This window comes from Chionomys nivalis, chromosome 9, assembly GCF_950005125.1.
Source record: "Chionomys nivalis chromosome 9, mChiNiv1.1, whole genome shotgun sequence".
Classification (NCBI taxonomy): domain Eukaryota; kingdom Metazoa; phylum Chordata; class Mammalia; order Rodentia; family Cricetidae; genus Chionomys; species Chionomys nivalis.
This window is the reverse complement of record NC_080094.1, coordinates 83738239-83751470: the sequence shown is the minus strand read 5'-3', so window position 1 is coordinate 83751470 and position 13232 is coordinate 83738239.

The window sequence follows — 13232 nt, the reverse complement described above, 5'->3', positions numbered from 1 at the left end:
CCCAACCATGGATGGTTGAGCCCTTCACTGACATTCATCTCTGGATTGCTTCCCTTAGCTAAAACCATGACCAGACTGACCCAGGGTCAGTTCTCCCGTGCTATCACGGCACTCTGTGTGGTGCATTTGACTGGGGGCCCAGGGTCCCTCAGCTTTTCTTTCTCTTTTCTTCTTCTTCTTTCTTTTCCCCCCACCATGAAAGACTGCTTGGAGCAACCTTTCACCCCAACCAGATCCAGCCAGGCCATAGCACTCAACCTGGGGTCAGAGGACACCCTCCCATGAGCCCTGTGGTGTTCACGCTGATTTACACCCACCTATAGGGGAAGACTTCCCATTATAAGCGGTGTGGTGTCACCATTTCGCGGGTTTTCACAGTTTCAGCTGTGGGTAGCAAGTCATCCATGTCCGTACCCCTGGGATGGAAGCCTTTTAGAGGCCCTAAAACCCCAGGCCTTAATGCCCTACTTCTTCAGCTCCTACCCTCACTCTGCTGGTGTCCCGCCAGCTCCTCTTTACGGGAGCTTTCTAACACTTGTCAGCACACAGGCAAATGGAAGGAGTTTCCTCAAACTGTCCCTGCCACCGCTACTGCTGCCAACAAGATTGGTCCGATCCATGAGGCAGTTGTTTTCAATTCCAGCCTTTTGCTCCCTTGCCGTGGCTTGTGGCATGGTGGCTTAGCAACAGGGCAGATCATGCCTCTAGTCTCTCTTATTACTAAACTTAAAATCTCTGCAGCTCAAAAATCATGGCTTTTCCATACAGTATGTGACTGTTGCCATTTTGACTAAAGTCAGGCTACCTCACCACCATCTTAACTGAGGTCAGGTGACTTCGCCATCATCTTAACTGAGTGGCTTTTTCATATAACATGTGACTGGTGTCATTTTGACTGAACTCAGGTGACTTCGCCACCATCTTGGCTAACAGCCAGGTCAGGTGACCAAGTTCTGCCATCTTTTACTGAGGTATTCCCTGCCTGGTTCCCCAGAGTTAACACTGTTACATGGGTGACCTTACCACCGTCTTGACTGAGGTCAGGTGGGTTTACCACCATCTTAACTGAGAACCAGATCAGGTGACTAAGTTCCGCCATCTTTACTGAAGTATACCCTGCCTGGTCCCCCGGTTTACTTATGTTTTTGTCTCTAAATTCCTCCTGATGACTCTGCTGCATGTGTTTTGCGCAGTGGCATGCCTTTGGCAGGGCCCACCAAGAGCATCCACTCACCCAATTCCTGTTTACTCTGTATATATGTTTGTTCATACATGTAACTTAAATCCACCTATGTTTACTGTTAAATGTTATAATTGTCTGTTCATTGTATCTCATTCCAGACTGCAAAGCAATAAGTCTCATGTTTTAAATTTGTATGTACTTTTAAGTCTCTTACAAAAATACAGTATATTTAATCCAACCCTAATTTAAAATATAGTAAGCTGTTCTCTACTATTGTCAGTTCTACCATTACCCTTCAATTTCAAGCAGTTTTTTCTTTTGTCTTTTTATGAGAACCAGTACAGTCAAGCTCAGACCCAGCCCTCCAGGCAGATTCTATACTGTAATTACACCTGATAAACAGCCCTCAACTGCTCAGAGATCTGGGGAATATGGCTTGGAGGTTAAGAGCACTGGTTGCTCTTCTGAAAGAACTGAGTTCAATTCCCGTACCCACATGGCAGCTCACAATTGCCTCTGACTCCCATTCCAGATGATTCAGTACCCTCACATAGACACACATGCAGGCAAGACACTAATGCACATAAAATAAAAATAAATAATAAAAAAACTTTTCGTAACTAAAAGAGACAGATTGGCTCCTAGCAGCATCATTCTATTTCCTCCAAAGATGACAGAAGACAAATGGGCACAGAACAACGTCCATCCACAATTCACTTCAACAGCCAAGCGCTGACCACTGGGCAAAGCTGCCTTTCATCTAAACTGAAGATCTCCAGACATGGACAGAATTACTGGAATCGACAGCCTAGCTGCTCAGGTCAAGGTAGGCCTGTCTTCCTACAGCTTCTTAGCCCACAGGATCTTCTGGAGTCTGGCAGGCGCCCTGCGCTAAACAGCAAAAGGCAAATACAACCTTCAGCAACCATAGAGGAACCTGAAGGTAGCTCTAGGTGCCAACCAAGTAAGTTCTCTGTCGGTTTTTAATCTGTAACTCAAGTAAAATTTTATCCTTCTCAAAGATCTCTGATGCAGTTTGACAGCTGAGAGGTTTTGTCAGTTTAAAACAACTGCCTCACCAAACAAATTTCAGAAAATTACAAATACAAGTTATAAAGGTGTGAAGACAAGTACATGGTATCAAATTTCTGTCTCACGCTGCCTTCTATAGTCTTAAAAATACTTTTCATTGTGCAAAAATATCTGTCACAGTCATTCTGACATAAATATGCTATTGTTTATACAATGTATATATTTAAAACTTCTGTTTTCACAAACCCAAAAAATTCTTGTGAGTTCCAGGGAGCTGAACTGAAGGATCCACCTTAAACAGGTCAGATACGCCCCTCTCAATTCCCTGGTCCAAAATTTTTTCTCCCTTAACTTAACTTTGTCCTCTTTTCTGCCAATATCTTAAACAGGTATAAAAGACACCAGACATTTCTATAGCACAAATACCGGACAGGAGCAAAGAGACCAGCTATGCCAGGATGTGACCAGCACCCAACCTTCTCGGGTTTCCCCCCTCCAAAGATGATGCCCACAAATAAGCAGGAAGCAGTCTTGAGAATCTGCTGCCCCAATTCCTTTAACTTGTGGTCCCCAACCTCCTGCTATTTTATTATAAAAAAAAAAAGAGAGAGATGGAAATGTAATGGTCTGTCCTGTCTCTTAAGAGACAAGCCATTCCCACTCACTCCCCATCTGCTGAGGCAGGCAGATCTTCCTTCCTGCTTATAGCCTGAGTCTCTTCCTTTTTCCCCCATCTTCCTCTTGAAGAGGCAGCTTCTGTCTCTCTCTTCTCTCTCTTCTTCTTCTTCTTCTCCTTCTCCTTCTCCTTCTCCTTCTCCTTCTCCTTCTCCTTCTCCTTCTTCTTCTTCTTCTTCTTCTTCTTCTTCTTCTTCTCTTCTCTCCTTCTCACTTCTCCCCCATAACCCACTAAATAAATATCCAACCTCACTCTGCATTGTTGCGGGAGGTCCTTCCGCTCCTCCAGCCAATAGCCGCTGAGATACCAGCCCATTGGAGCGTGGTCTCTCTCCCTTTAAAAAAGCAGCCACTTCCCTCCTCACTCTCTCTTACTTCCTGCTCCGCTTCCGGCGACTAGACTCCCTTCTTGATTGTGCAGAGGGCTGTTGTTTGGGATGGTGATCTGTAAGTTTTTTCTCCTTTAAATAAATAACCATTCTATTAATCATAATTCCAAACTGGTGTGGGATTTTTTTGTGACTTACACCTTCACCTTCACTGCATGGCATGCCTATCCATGTCTGTGTTTCTCACCCTCTGCGTGGCTTCCTGCCTGGGACCAGCCACCTTCGGAGACCTGTGGTATGGTCTCATGTACTGTCCGTGCCTGGGACTGGTTGCTCTCAGGACCCCTGCCTACTGCCGCCGCTCAGGGACCTGTAGCATTTCTGCTGCTGCAACTACCAGGGATCCTGAAGCATTTTGTATTCACTCTTTCATTGGGCTAAACCCCCAACTCTATTCATCAAATACACCATACAGTGGTGACAGCCAGTACACATTAAGAATATATAACAAGTCAGACTCTGGGCTAAATGCTTTAGAACCAAGTATTCTGTGAATGCTTGTCAAATTGTCACAAGTCAGCAAGACATGTATGCATTTTGGGGGGAGTGGACTTTAGAAAAGAGTTCATGTAACCCCGGCTGGCTTCAAACTCACTATGTCCCAAAGGCTGCCTTTCAACTCCTGATGTTCCTGCTTCTACTGCCCAAGTACTGAAATTACAGCCTTAAGCCACTATGTCCAGTTCCATTTTAGAGGAAACAGAGTACACAATTAGAAGTGGAGCTGGCTCAAATCAGAGAGTGTCCACCATGCTTCTTCTTTAAGTTGAGGCTACAGGTAGTACTCTATTTTCTGCTCAGCCTGCTCTGTCCTCCATAAGCAACGAGCATTCTTCGTCACTGAGCCTTCTTTCCAGCCCCTCCACTGTGATTCTTTATTCTTTCTCTCAGAGAGTTATCTCCTGGTCCCTGGTCCTTCTATTGTTATTGTTATGCCCAGTCCATTGGGACCCCAAAAGACCACCAGGGTGACTGACCCAATGAAATGTAAAAGGCAAGGTTTATTGTATGCACAATACAAGCCAGCAGGGACCTAGTCAAAGCAACTGGCACAGCAGAGGAAAGAGGAGGTACCCTGCCCTTCTAGAGGGCCTTATTTGAAGGTAAAAACCAGAAAAGTTACATTAGCAGGGTGTGGGGTGACGGGTTCAATCCTGATTGGCTCATGTCTATGGACTTTTCAAAAATTTTATTTTTGAATCTCACCTATTGCTTGTCAAGTTTTCTTATCAGCTGACCTTTGGGTGGGGACATTCTGTGGTTATATGGACTCTCCAGATGGCCACCCTGTTACTTTTGCCTCTAGCCACTTCTGAGGACTGAATGTTTTACAGAGAAGTAGCTTACACAAAATACAAGCTGGAGGTGGAGGACAATATGGAAGAACTTTGGTTCTTCAGTTATGTAACCAAGACCAGCACAGTCTTCACAGCTGTATTTAGGTGTCACATCTTTCTTTAAGCTTCCTGGGGTCCCTCCACTCACTTAGGGAGTTCCTTGCCTACTATTCTTTTTTTGTTTTGTTTTGGTTTGGTTTTGGTTTTTGAGACAGGGTTTCTCTGTAGCTTTGGAGTCTGTCCTAGAACTAGCTCTTGTAGACCAGGCTGGCCTCGAACTCACAGAGATCTGCCTGCCTCTGCCTCCTGAGTGCTGGGATCAAAGGCGTGCGCCACCCAGGATAGCCAAAGCAGTTCCATACAATAAAAGAACTCCTGGAGGCATCACAATCCCTGACTTCAAACTCCACTACAGAGCTACAGTTCTGAAAACAGCCTGATACTGGCATAAGAACAAACAGGAGGACCAATGGAACCGAATAGAAGACCCAGATATCAATCCACACATCTTCGAACACCTGATTTTTGATAATGAAGAAAAAATATCAAATGGAAAAAAAAGCATATTTAACAAATGGTGCTAGTATAACTGGATTTCAACATGTAGAAGAATGAAAATAGATCCATATATATTACCATGCACAAAACTCAAGTCCAAATGGATCAAAGACCTCAACATAAAGCCAACAACACTGAACAATAAAGAAGAGAAAATGGGAAGTACACTTGAACGCATCGCACAGGAGACCACTTCCTAAATAGAACCCCAGCAGCACAGACACTGAGAGAAACAATTAATAAATGGGACCTCCTGAAACTGAAAAGCTTCTGTAAAGCAAAGGACACGGTCAACAAGACAAAACAACAGCCTACAGAATGGGAAAAGATCTTCACTAACCCCACATCAGACAGAGGTCTGATCTCCAAAATATACAAAGAACTCAAGAAATTGGACACCAAAAGATAACACAATCCAATAAAAATAAAATGGAGTACAGACCTAAACAGAGAACTCTCAACAGAGGAATCTAAAATGGCTGAAAGACACTTAAGGAAATGTTCAACATCCTTAGTCATCAGGGAAATGCAAATCAAAACAACTCTGAGTTCCACCTTCTACCTGTAGGAATGGCCAAGATCAAAAACACTGATGACAACTTATGCTGGAGAGGTTGTGGGTTGTGGGGAAAAAGGAGCACTCCTTTTTTTTTTTTTTTTTTTTTTTGGTTTTTCGAGACAGGGTTTCTCTGTGGCTTTGGAGCCTGTCCTGGAACTAGCTCTTGTAGACCAGGCTGGTCTCGAACTCACAGAGATCTGCCTGCCTCTGCCTCCCAAGTGCTGGGATTAAAGGCGTGTGCCACCACCGCCCAGCAAGGGAACACTTCTGCATTGCTGGTGGGAATGCAAGCTAGTATAACCCCTTTGGATGTCAGTATGGTGATTTCTCAGAAAATTAGGAAACAACCTTCCTCAAGACCCAGCAATACCAATTTTGGGTATAGATCCAAAGGATGCTCAATCGTGCCACAAGGACATGTGCTCAACTATGTTCATAGCAGCTTTGTTTGTCATAGTCAGAACCTGGAAACAACCTATATGTCCTTCGACTGAAGAATGGATAAGGAAAATGTGGTACATTTACACAATGGAGTATTATACAGCAGAAGAAAGTAACGACATCTTGAATTTTGCAGGAAAATGGATGGAGCTAGAAAAATTATTTTGAGTGAGGTAACCCAGACACAGAAAGACAATTATCACATGTACTCACTCATAGGTGGTTTTTAAACATAAAGCAAAGAAAACCAGCCTACAAACCACAATCCCAGAGAACTTAAACAGCAATGAGGACTCTAAGATCTAATCTACATGGGAAGTAGAAAAAGATAAGATCTCCTGAGTAAATTGGGAGCATGCGGACCTTGGGGGAAACTTGAAGGAGGAGGGGAGAGGCATTGAGGGGAGCAGAGAAAAATGCAGAGCTCAATAAAAATCAATATAAAAATAAAAATAAAGGCGTGCCCCACTGTGTAGGGCCCGGGTCTGCCCTTGTTCCTGGGGTGCATCTTGAGGACAGTTTCTGGTCAGCTAACTAAGCATTCTGTTTGTTCCCGTGCTCTCCCAGCCCCACCTAGTAATTAGCTGTAGGGCATTGACTCCGTTGTTGGTATGGTAATTTCCCACCTGCCTGGGCAGAGGTCCTTGTGCAGCAGTTGGGTACTTTGGGACTTCCCCAAGTCTGAATAAAGGGCATTCGGCTGATCTCCTTACCTTACGAATGACCCAGATCTCTTTGTGTGTTCTTTCGATCTCCAGGCCCTTGCCCAATTCGCATACGGTCCAGTGGCGCGCAAACTGTACCGAGGGTGTAACACACTATCGGGTGTTACACCACCGCTGCCCAGCTGGCCTACTATTCTAATTGTTCTTTCTCTGTTGTTTTTATTTGTGACTGCTCTGAAGAGTGGCAGGAGTGGGGTGTGATGGCTCACACTTATAATCTCAGCACTCAAGAACCTGAAGAAGGGGTGTCGCTGGCTAGGCTGAGTTCAAGGCCAGCCTGGAAAACCCAGCCCCTGCCCCCAGTCATGTGCTGTTGGTGCCTCTCTGCCCCCCTCCTCCTCATCCAAATGTTGCTGGACTGGATTGAGGGTTGTATTTACATCTCAAGCTTTTCCCCCCAACCACTCCTCAGGTACTGCCCCTGGCAGGCACTTCCCTCAGTGAACACAGAAAAGGCAGCTCAACCCCTCTGCTGCCCTCTCCCCAGCCAGAGTCAGAACAAATTCCCCTGTCAGCAAAGAGAAATTCAGGGGCTTGCACATACCACTCTTTACTAGACCCTCAGCTCCTTGTTGCTTGTTTATGTGTGTGAAGGTCAGAGGACAACTTTCAGTGTTAATTCCCTTCTACTGTGTACACCCCAGGAATCAAACTCAGGTCCTCAAGTTTGGTGGCAAAGCCACCTTTATCTGCTGAGCCATCTTGTTGACCCACCATGCTTCACAGCCATTCTGCCACAAAACTGTTCTTTAGCCCTGAATTCATGGGGTGCATTAAAGAAACAGAAATAGCCCCTCTCTGGGTGAAAGTGGGAAAGGTTACTCCAAACTACCAAGGCTGTCTTTTGGGAAAGCAGAGAGAGGTAACAGAGGAACAAATCTTCAGGGTTCTGAGGGACCGGGTACCTGAGGGAAAAGGAACCTGTGAGCTGGCTTTGGGCCGGGGAGGGGGGGGCTTGAAGTGAATAAAAAGTTCTTGTGAGTAGGCACTAAGGCCTGGAAGCTAGCATGGACCAAGGGGATATATTAATGCAAAAGTCATAAGTCCCTCTTGCTAGAGAAAAGAAAAAAAAAATAATGACTCCTTTTGGAAAGTGGGAAATAGCTTCCCAAGTCCCTGAGGAATGCTGACTTTTATCCAGTCACCAGAATTTGGGAGCGGGAGTGTCTCAGGCCTGACAGTCTGTTCTGTGACTGGTTTCCTGCTCTCATCTAAACTCAGTTTCTGAACAGCAATGCCATATTTTCATTTTGCATTAGACCCTGTAAATTATCTAGCTGGTCCTAACGAGGGCTATAGGCCACAACATCTACATGGGGCCCTTTCTTGAGGGTTTGGCTTTCTTAGGGCGGGATGGCTAGACTCCAATGGGGCAGTTTCAAGAGAGAAAGACAGGTAGAAGCGGTCCCCCTTTTATGACCTGACATAACTCCTTTTTATTGAGCATGACACATCACTGCAGGGGCGGGGCAGGAGACACTGTTAACAGTCTTTGGAAAATGAAGTTTGTCACATCCAGTTAAGGGGAGGTCACTTCCCACTCACCTGAAGATGGAGCCCAGGGGTTCAGTTCTGCTATCTTGCAGGTGCTTGAGCCTTTGAGCCCTCCTGGGAAAGCGGCCAAGGCAGACTTGACCTTTGTAGCTACTCACAGGGTTCCCTGCTTGAGGTGACTTACAGTACTCAGAGAATGGCCACTTGGTATGGGCCACAGGACAGAAGCCCGACCTGTTCTCTCGCCTGGTGGTCTGCAATCTGCTAGGGAGACAGAGACTCCTGACAGTTGTTTCTCCTGCCGGCAGCTCCGCTTGACTGCCACTGTGTCCTCTTTCATTTTTCCCTGGGGCATGTTGTCGTCTTTCTCATTAACTTCCTCTCAACTCCCAGCAAGGTCCCTAGACGCCTGAGCTCTGCTAATTCTCCTGTAATCCTTTGGCAAACCAAGAAGCTAATTAAATTGTGAGCTTGTGTGTTCTCTGGCAATCATGGAGTCTCCTAATCCCTCCTGTCGCTTCCCCCTTTTCTTGCATAGTGCAAATTCATTTAGACACATCCACCATTTTATCCTTGATAGATTTTCTTCTCTCCTCTGTCCCCATCTCTTTGTTCTCATGTGCAACTCCCTCCCCCAGCTGCTGTCTGTGCCTCCTCCACACTCTTGCTCAGATTCTTACTTTAACTGGGTCTCACCCCTGATGTCCCCAGCTCCACCTCCACTCACCAAGGCACCCTTGTCATTGTGTGGAAATGGATTCCCTCATGACACCTTCCCAGATGTCCCACCACAGCTGGAAATCCGCCTTGAGGGCCCACAGCACTTTGTGACTCTGTCCTGCACTGAGCTCTTCTTGTCCACACCTTATGGTCCCACGAAAGCAATGGGTGGTGAGCCCCTCTGGGGGATGAACGGACCCTTTCGCAGGGGCCCGTCTAAGACCACTGGAAAACACAGAAGTTCACATTATGATTCAAAACAGTAAGTAGCAAGATTACAGTAATGAAGTAACAATAAAAATAATTTTATGGTTAGGGGGTCACCACAACATGAGGAACTGTATTAAGGGGTCAGAGCAATAGGAAGGTTGAGAACTACCGCACTAAAGTGTTGTCTCCTTGAGGCAAGGTCTAGGGCTTGTTCATCTCAGCTTCTTCCTGGGTACTCACCTAGCAATCTTCACTGTTAAAGTGACCACTGTCCTTCATGCCCATGTTCCAGGAAGAAAAGAAAAGGAGGAGGGAAAAAGGAGAGGACCTGGCATCTGTCCCTTTAAAGTCAATCCCTTTAAGAGCACTTTCTATGAGCCAGTGCAATGGCTCCATAGGTAAGTGCTCTTGCCAGGAAGACTGATGAGAACTTGAATCTGAAATCTAGAATCCACAAAACGGAAAGGAGAGGACCAAGTCCTTCAGGTTGTACTCTGCCCTCCACATTTGTACCAGGTTATGTGTGTGCGAGCATACACGTGTGCACACACACACCAAATGTAAAAAAATAAAATAAACAAAATAAATAGCTAAAAGCACTTTCTGAGCACTGGGCATAGACACCCAGCACTTGGGATGAAGGCAGGACAGCTAGGAGTTCATGGTCATCAACTACGTGGAGTCTGAGGCTAGCCCCGGCTACAGACGATTCCATATCAAAAAGGGAAATGAGGGCCGGGCGGTGGTGGCGCACACTTTTAATCCCAGCACTCGAGAGGCAGAGGCAGGCAGATCTCTGGGAGTTTGAGGCCAGCCTGGTCTACAAGAGCTAGTTCCAGGACAGGAACCAAAAAGCTATGGAGAAACCCTGTCTCGAAAAATCAAAAAAAAAAAAAAAAAAAGGAAATGAGAAAGTGTCTTAGTTTGGGCTGCTATTGCTGTGATGAAACACCATGATCAAAATCAAGCTGGGGAGGAAAGGGTTTATTTTGCCTACAATTCCATATCACTGCCTATCATTGAAGGAAGTCAACAGGGCAGGAACCAGGAGGCAGGAGCTGATGCAGAGGCCATGGTGCGGTGAGGCTTACTGGCTTGTTCATCATGGCTAGCTCAGTCTGCTCTCTTGCAGAATCCAGGACCACCAACCAGAGGTGCCCCCACACAAAATGGGCTGTTTTCTCCCACATCAGCCGCTAATTAAGAAAGCACCCTACAGGCTTGCCTGCAGCCATATCTTGCGGGAACATTTTCTCTGCTGAGAGTCCCTCGAAAAACCAAAAAAAAAACAAAAGAAAAAGAAAAAAAATTCTATTCCCTCCTTTGTGAGATTAATTTGGTGTTATCTACTTTTAAGAGTGATAAGAAAAATAAATGGGGTAATCATTGTGAAAGCATTTAATACAATCCCAGGCACACACTTATCCAGTCTTAGTCTGGTTCTCCTGAAGGCAGACCCTTTAATCCCAGCACTCAGGAGGCAGAGGCAGGTGGATCTATCTCTGTGAGTTCAAGGTCAGCAAGGTCTACAGAACGAGATCCAGGATAGCCAGGGATACACAGAAAAATCTAGTCTCAAAAATAAAAGTGTTAAGTATTTTCCCTACTGACATACCTCTCCGCCGATGTAATAATCCAAATTAGACCAGATCAGAATGAATTAGAAAGATGTCCAACTTTAATGGATGCCAGCACTCCTGTGTGGCCCCCAGGAAAACACCGAGGGGCGGGGGAAGAACCGGAACAACTACCAGAGAGGAAAAGGGGGAGACCATATGTTCATTCTCTGGTGGGCAGTTTTTTTGTTTTTTTTTGTTTTTTTTTGTTTTTTTTTTGTTTTTTTTTTGTTTTTTTTTTTTTTTTGTTTTGTTTTGTTTTTTTTTTTGGTTTTTCGAGACAGGGTTTCTCTGTGGTTTTGGAGCCTGTCCTGGAACTAGCTCTTGTAGACCAGGCTGGTCTCGAACTCACAGAGATCCGCCTGCCTCTGCCTCCCAAGTGCTGGGATTAAAGGCGTGCACCACCACCGCCCGGCCTCTGGGGGGCAGTTTAAATAGCCTGTGGGAGTGGTCTTGACCCTCCCTGGGGAGGGAGCTTTCTCGGAGGTGGAGTTTGGACTGAGGCAACTCCCAGGGGAGGGAGCTTTGAAATGGAACTTTCCACCCAACGTTTCAAAATGGATGCCACCCCAGTCAAACAAAAAGAAAAGAATTTAATTTGAAGGCTGGAAAGATGGCCCAGAGGTTAAATGCACATGCAGAGTTCAGTTGCCAGCATCCATGCTAGGCAGCGCGCAACTACATGGTAATTTCAGCTTCAGAGACTCCAATGCTCTCTTCTAGCCTCTGTGGGTACCTGCATGCATGTGGACACACGCGCGTGCGCGCTCACACACACACACACACACACAAGAGAGAGAGACAGAGACAGAGACAGAGAGAGACAAAGAGAGGGAGGGAGGGAGGGAGGGAGGGAGGGAGGGAGGGAGGGAGGGAGGGAGGGAGAGAATATTTGGGTTTGAATAGTTATTTAGGAGGTACTCTCAGGAAATAGGGTGCATCTAGGAGGGGAAAGAGGACACAAACCATGTGCATGTAGCCGAGCTGTCACAAAAGGAGTGATTTGATTCCACTAGAACACATCTTGGAGCTGGCCATAGGAAAGCCCCCACGAGGAACAGGAAGCTGCAGCATTCACTCCAGTCCCTGCCCCTAGTCAGTTGAGGGTTCCTCCAGGGCCTTAGCTCTCCAATACTCTGACGTGACTCAAGTGCACAACCAAGAATGCTCCAGGAGAGACGCAAATGGGAGGTAGGGCAACATCCAGGCTCTGGGAGGCATTGAGCAGGGGCAGAGCACTGCCAGTGTGACCTACAAGGTAGGGGCAAGCGAGGACAGCATCCTAGCCTGGGCTCTTTCCTCTGAGCCCTCCTGCCGTCTATTCCTGCCCTCTGATCTGGTCTATGGTCTTCCACTCCTGACTGCCCCATACCCACCATCTCCTAGTATCACTCCTCCCCTCAGCCTTTCCGGCCTCACCCTTCCCAAGACCCTTAAGAACCCCTACTGCTGTGCTGTTCCCCTCCACCCCTCTCCTGACTTCTCTGGTGAGAGTTCTTCTGGTTAAGTGTCGAATGTCTTCCAGTCCCAGGCAGTCCCAGCCCTCATAATCGTCCTGCCTTTCCCTTCTCCCACCTTCCACCACTGGAATCTGTTGTGTGATGTTTTACTCTTGTTTTTTGGGGGGGAGCCCACCATCTAGCTCCCAAATAAGTCACACATGGAAGCTTATTCTTAGTTAGGAATGCCCAGCCTTAGCTTGGCTTGTTTCTTGCCAGCTTTTCTTATCTTAAATTATCCCAACTGCCTTTTGCCCTGGGCTTTTATCTTTCTCTATTTCTGTATATCTTACTTTTCTTACTCTGTGACTGGCTGGGTGACTGGCCCCTGATGTCCTCCTCTCCTTGCTCTCTGGTTGCTCTCTCTTCTCTCTCCGCCCAGATTTCTCCTTCTGTTTATCCTCTCTGCCTGCCAGCCCCATCCTACCCTTGCTCCTGATCTCAGAATTGGCCATTCATCTCTTTATTAGGACCATCAGGCATTTTAGACAGGCACAGCAACACAGCTTCCCAGAGTTGAACAAATACAGCGTAAACAAAAGTCACACACATGAAAGAAATAATACACAACAGGAATCACGTTCAGAAGGGCGACCTGACTCCCCTGTTGAAGGGTCCAATGTCAAGGGACACAGCTGTCACAGCTTAGCTCCTGGTCTTGCCCAACTCTCCTGTGCATGCATTCCTGTGGCTATCAGACCTGTGCCCTCCCCACTGGCACCCAAGGACGGTCTAGGTCTTCATTTCCCAGCACCCTGGAGGATCTTGAAGCCAAGGCCATCACTGTCGGGGAC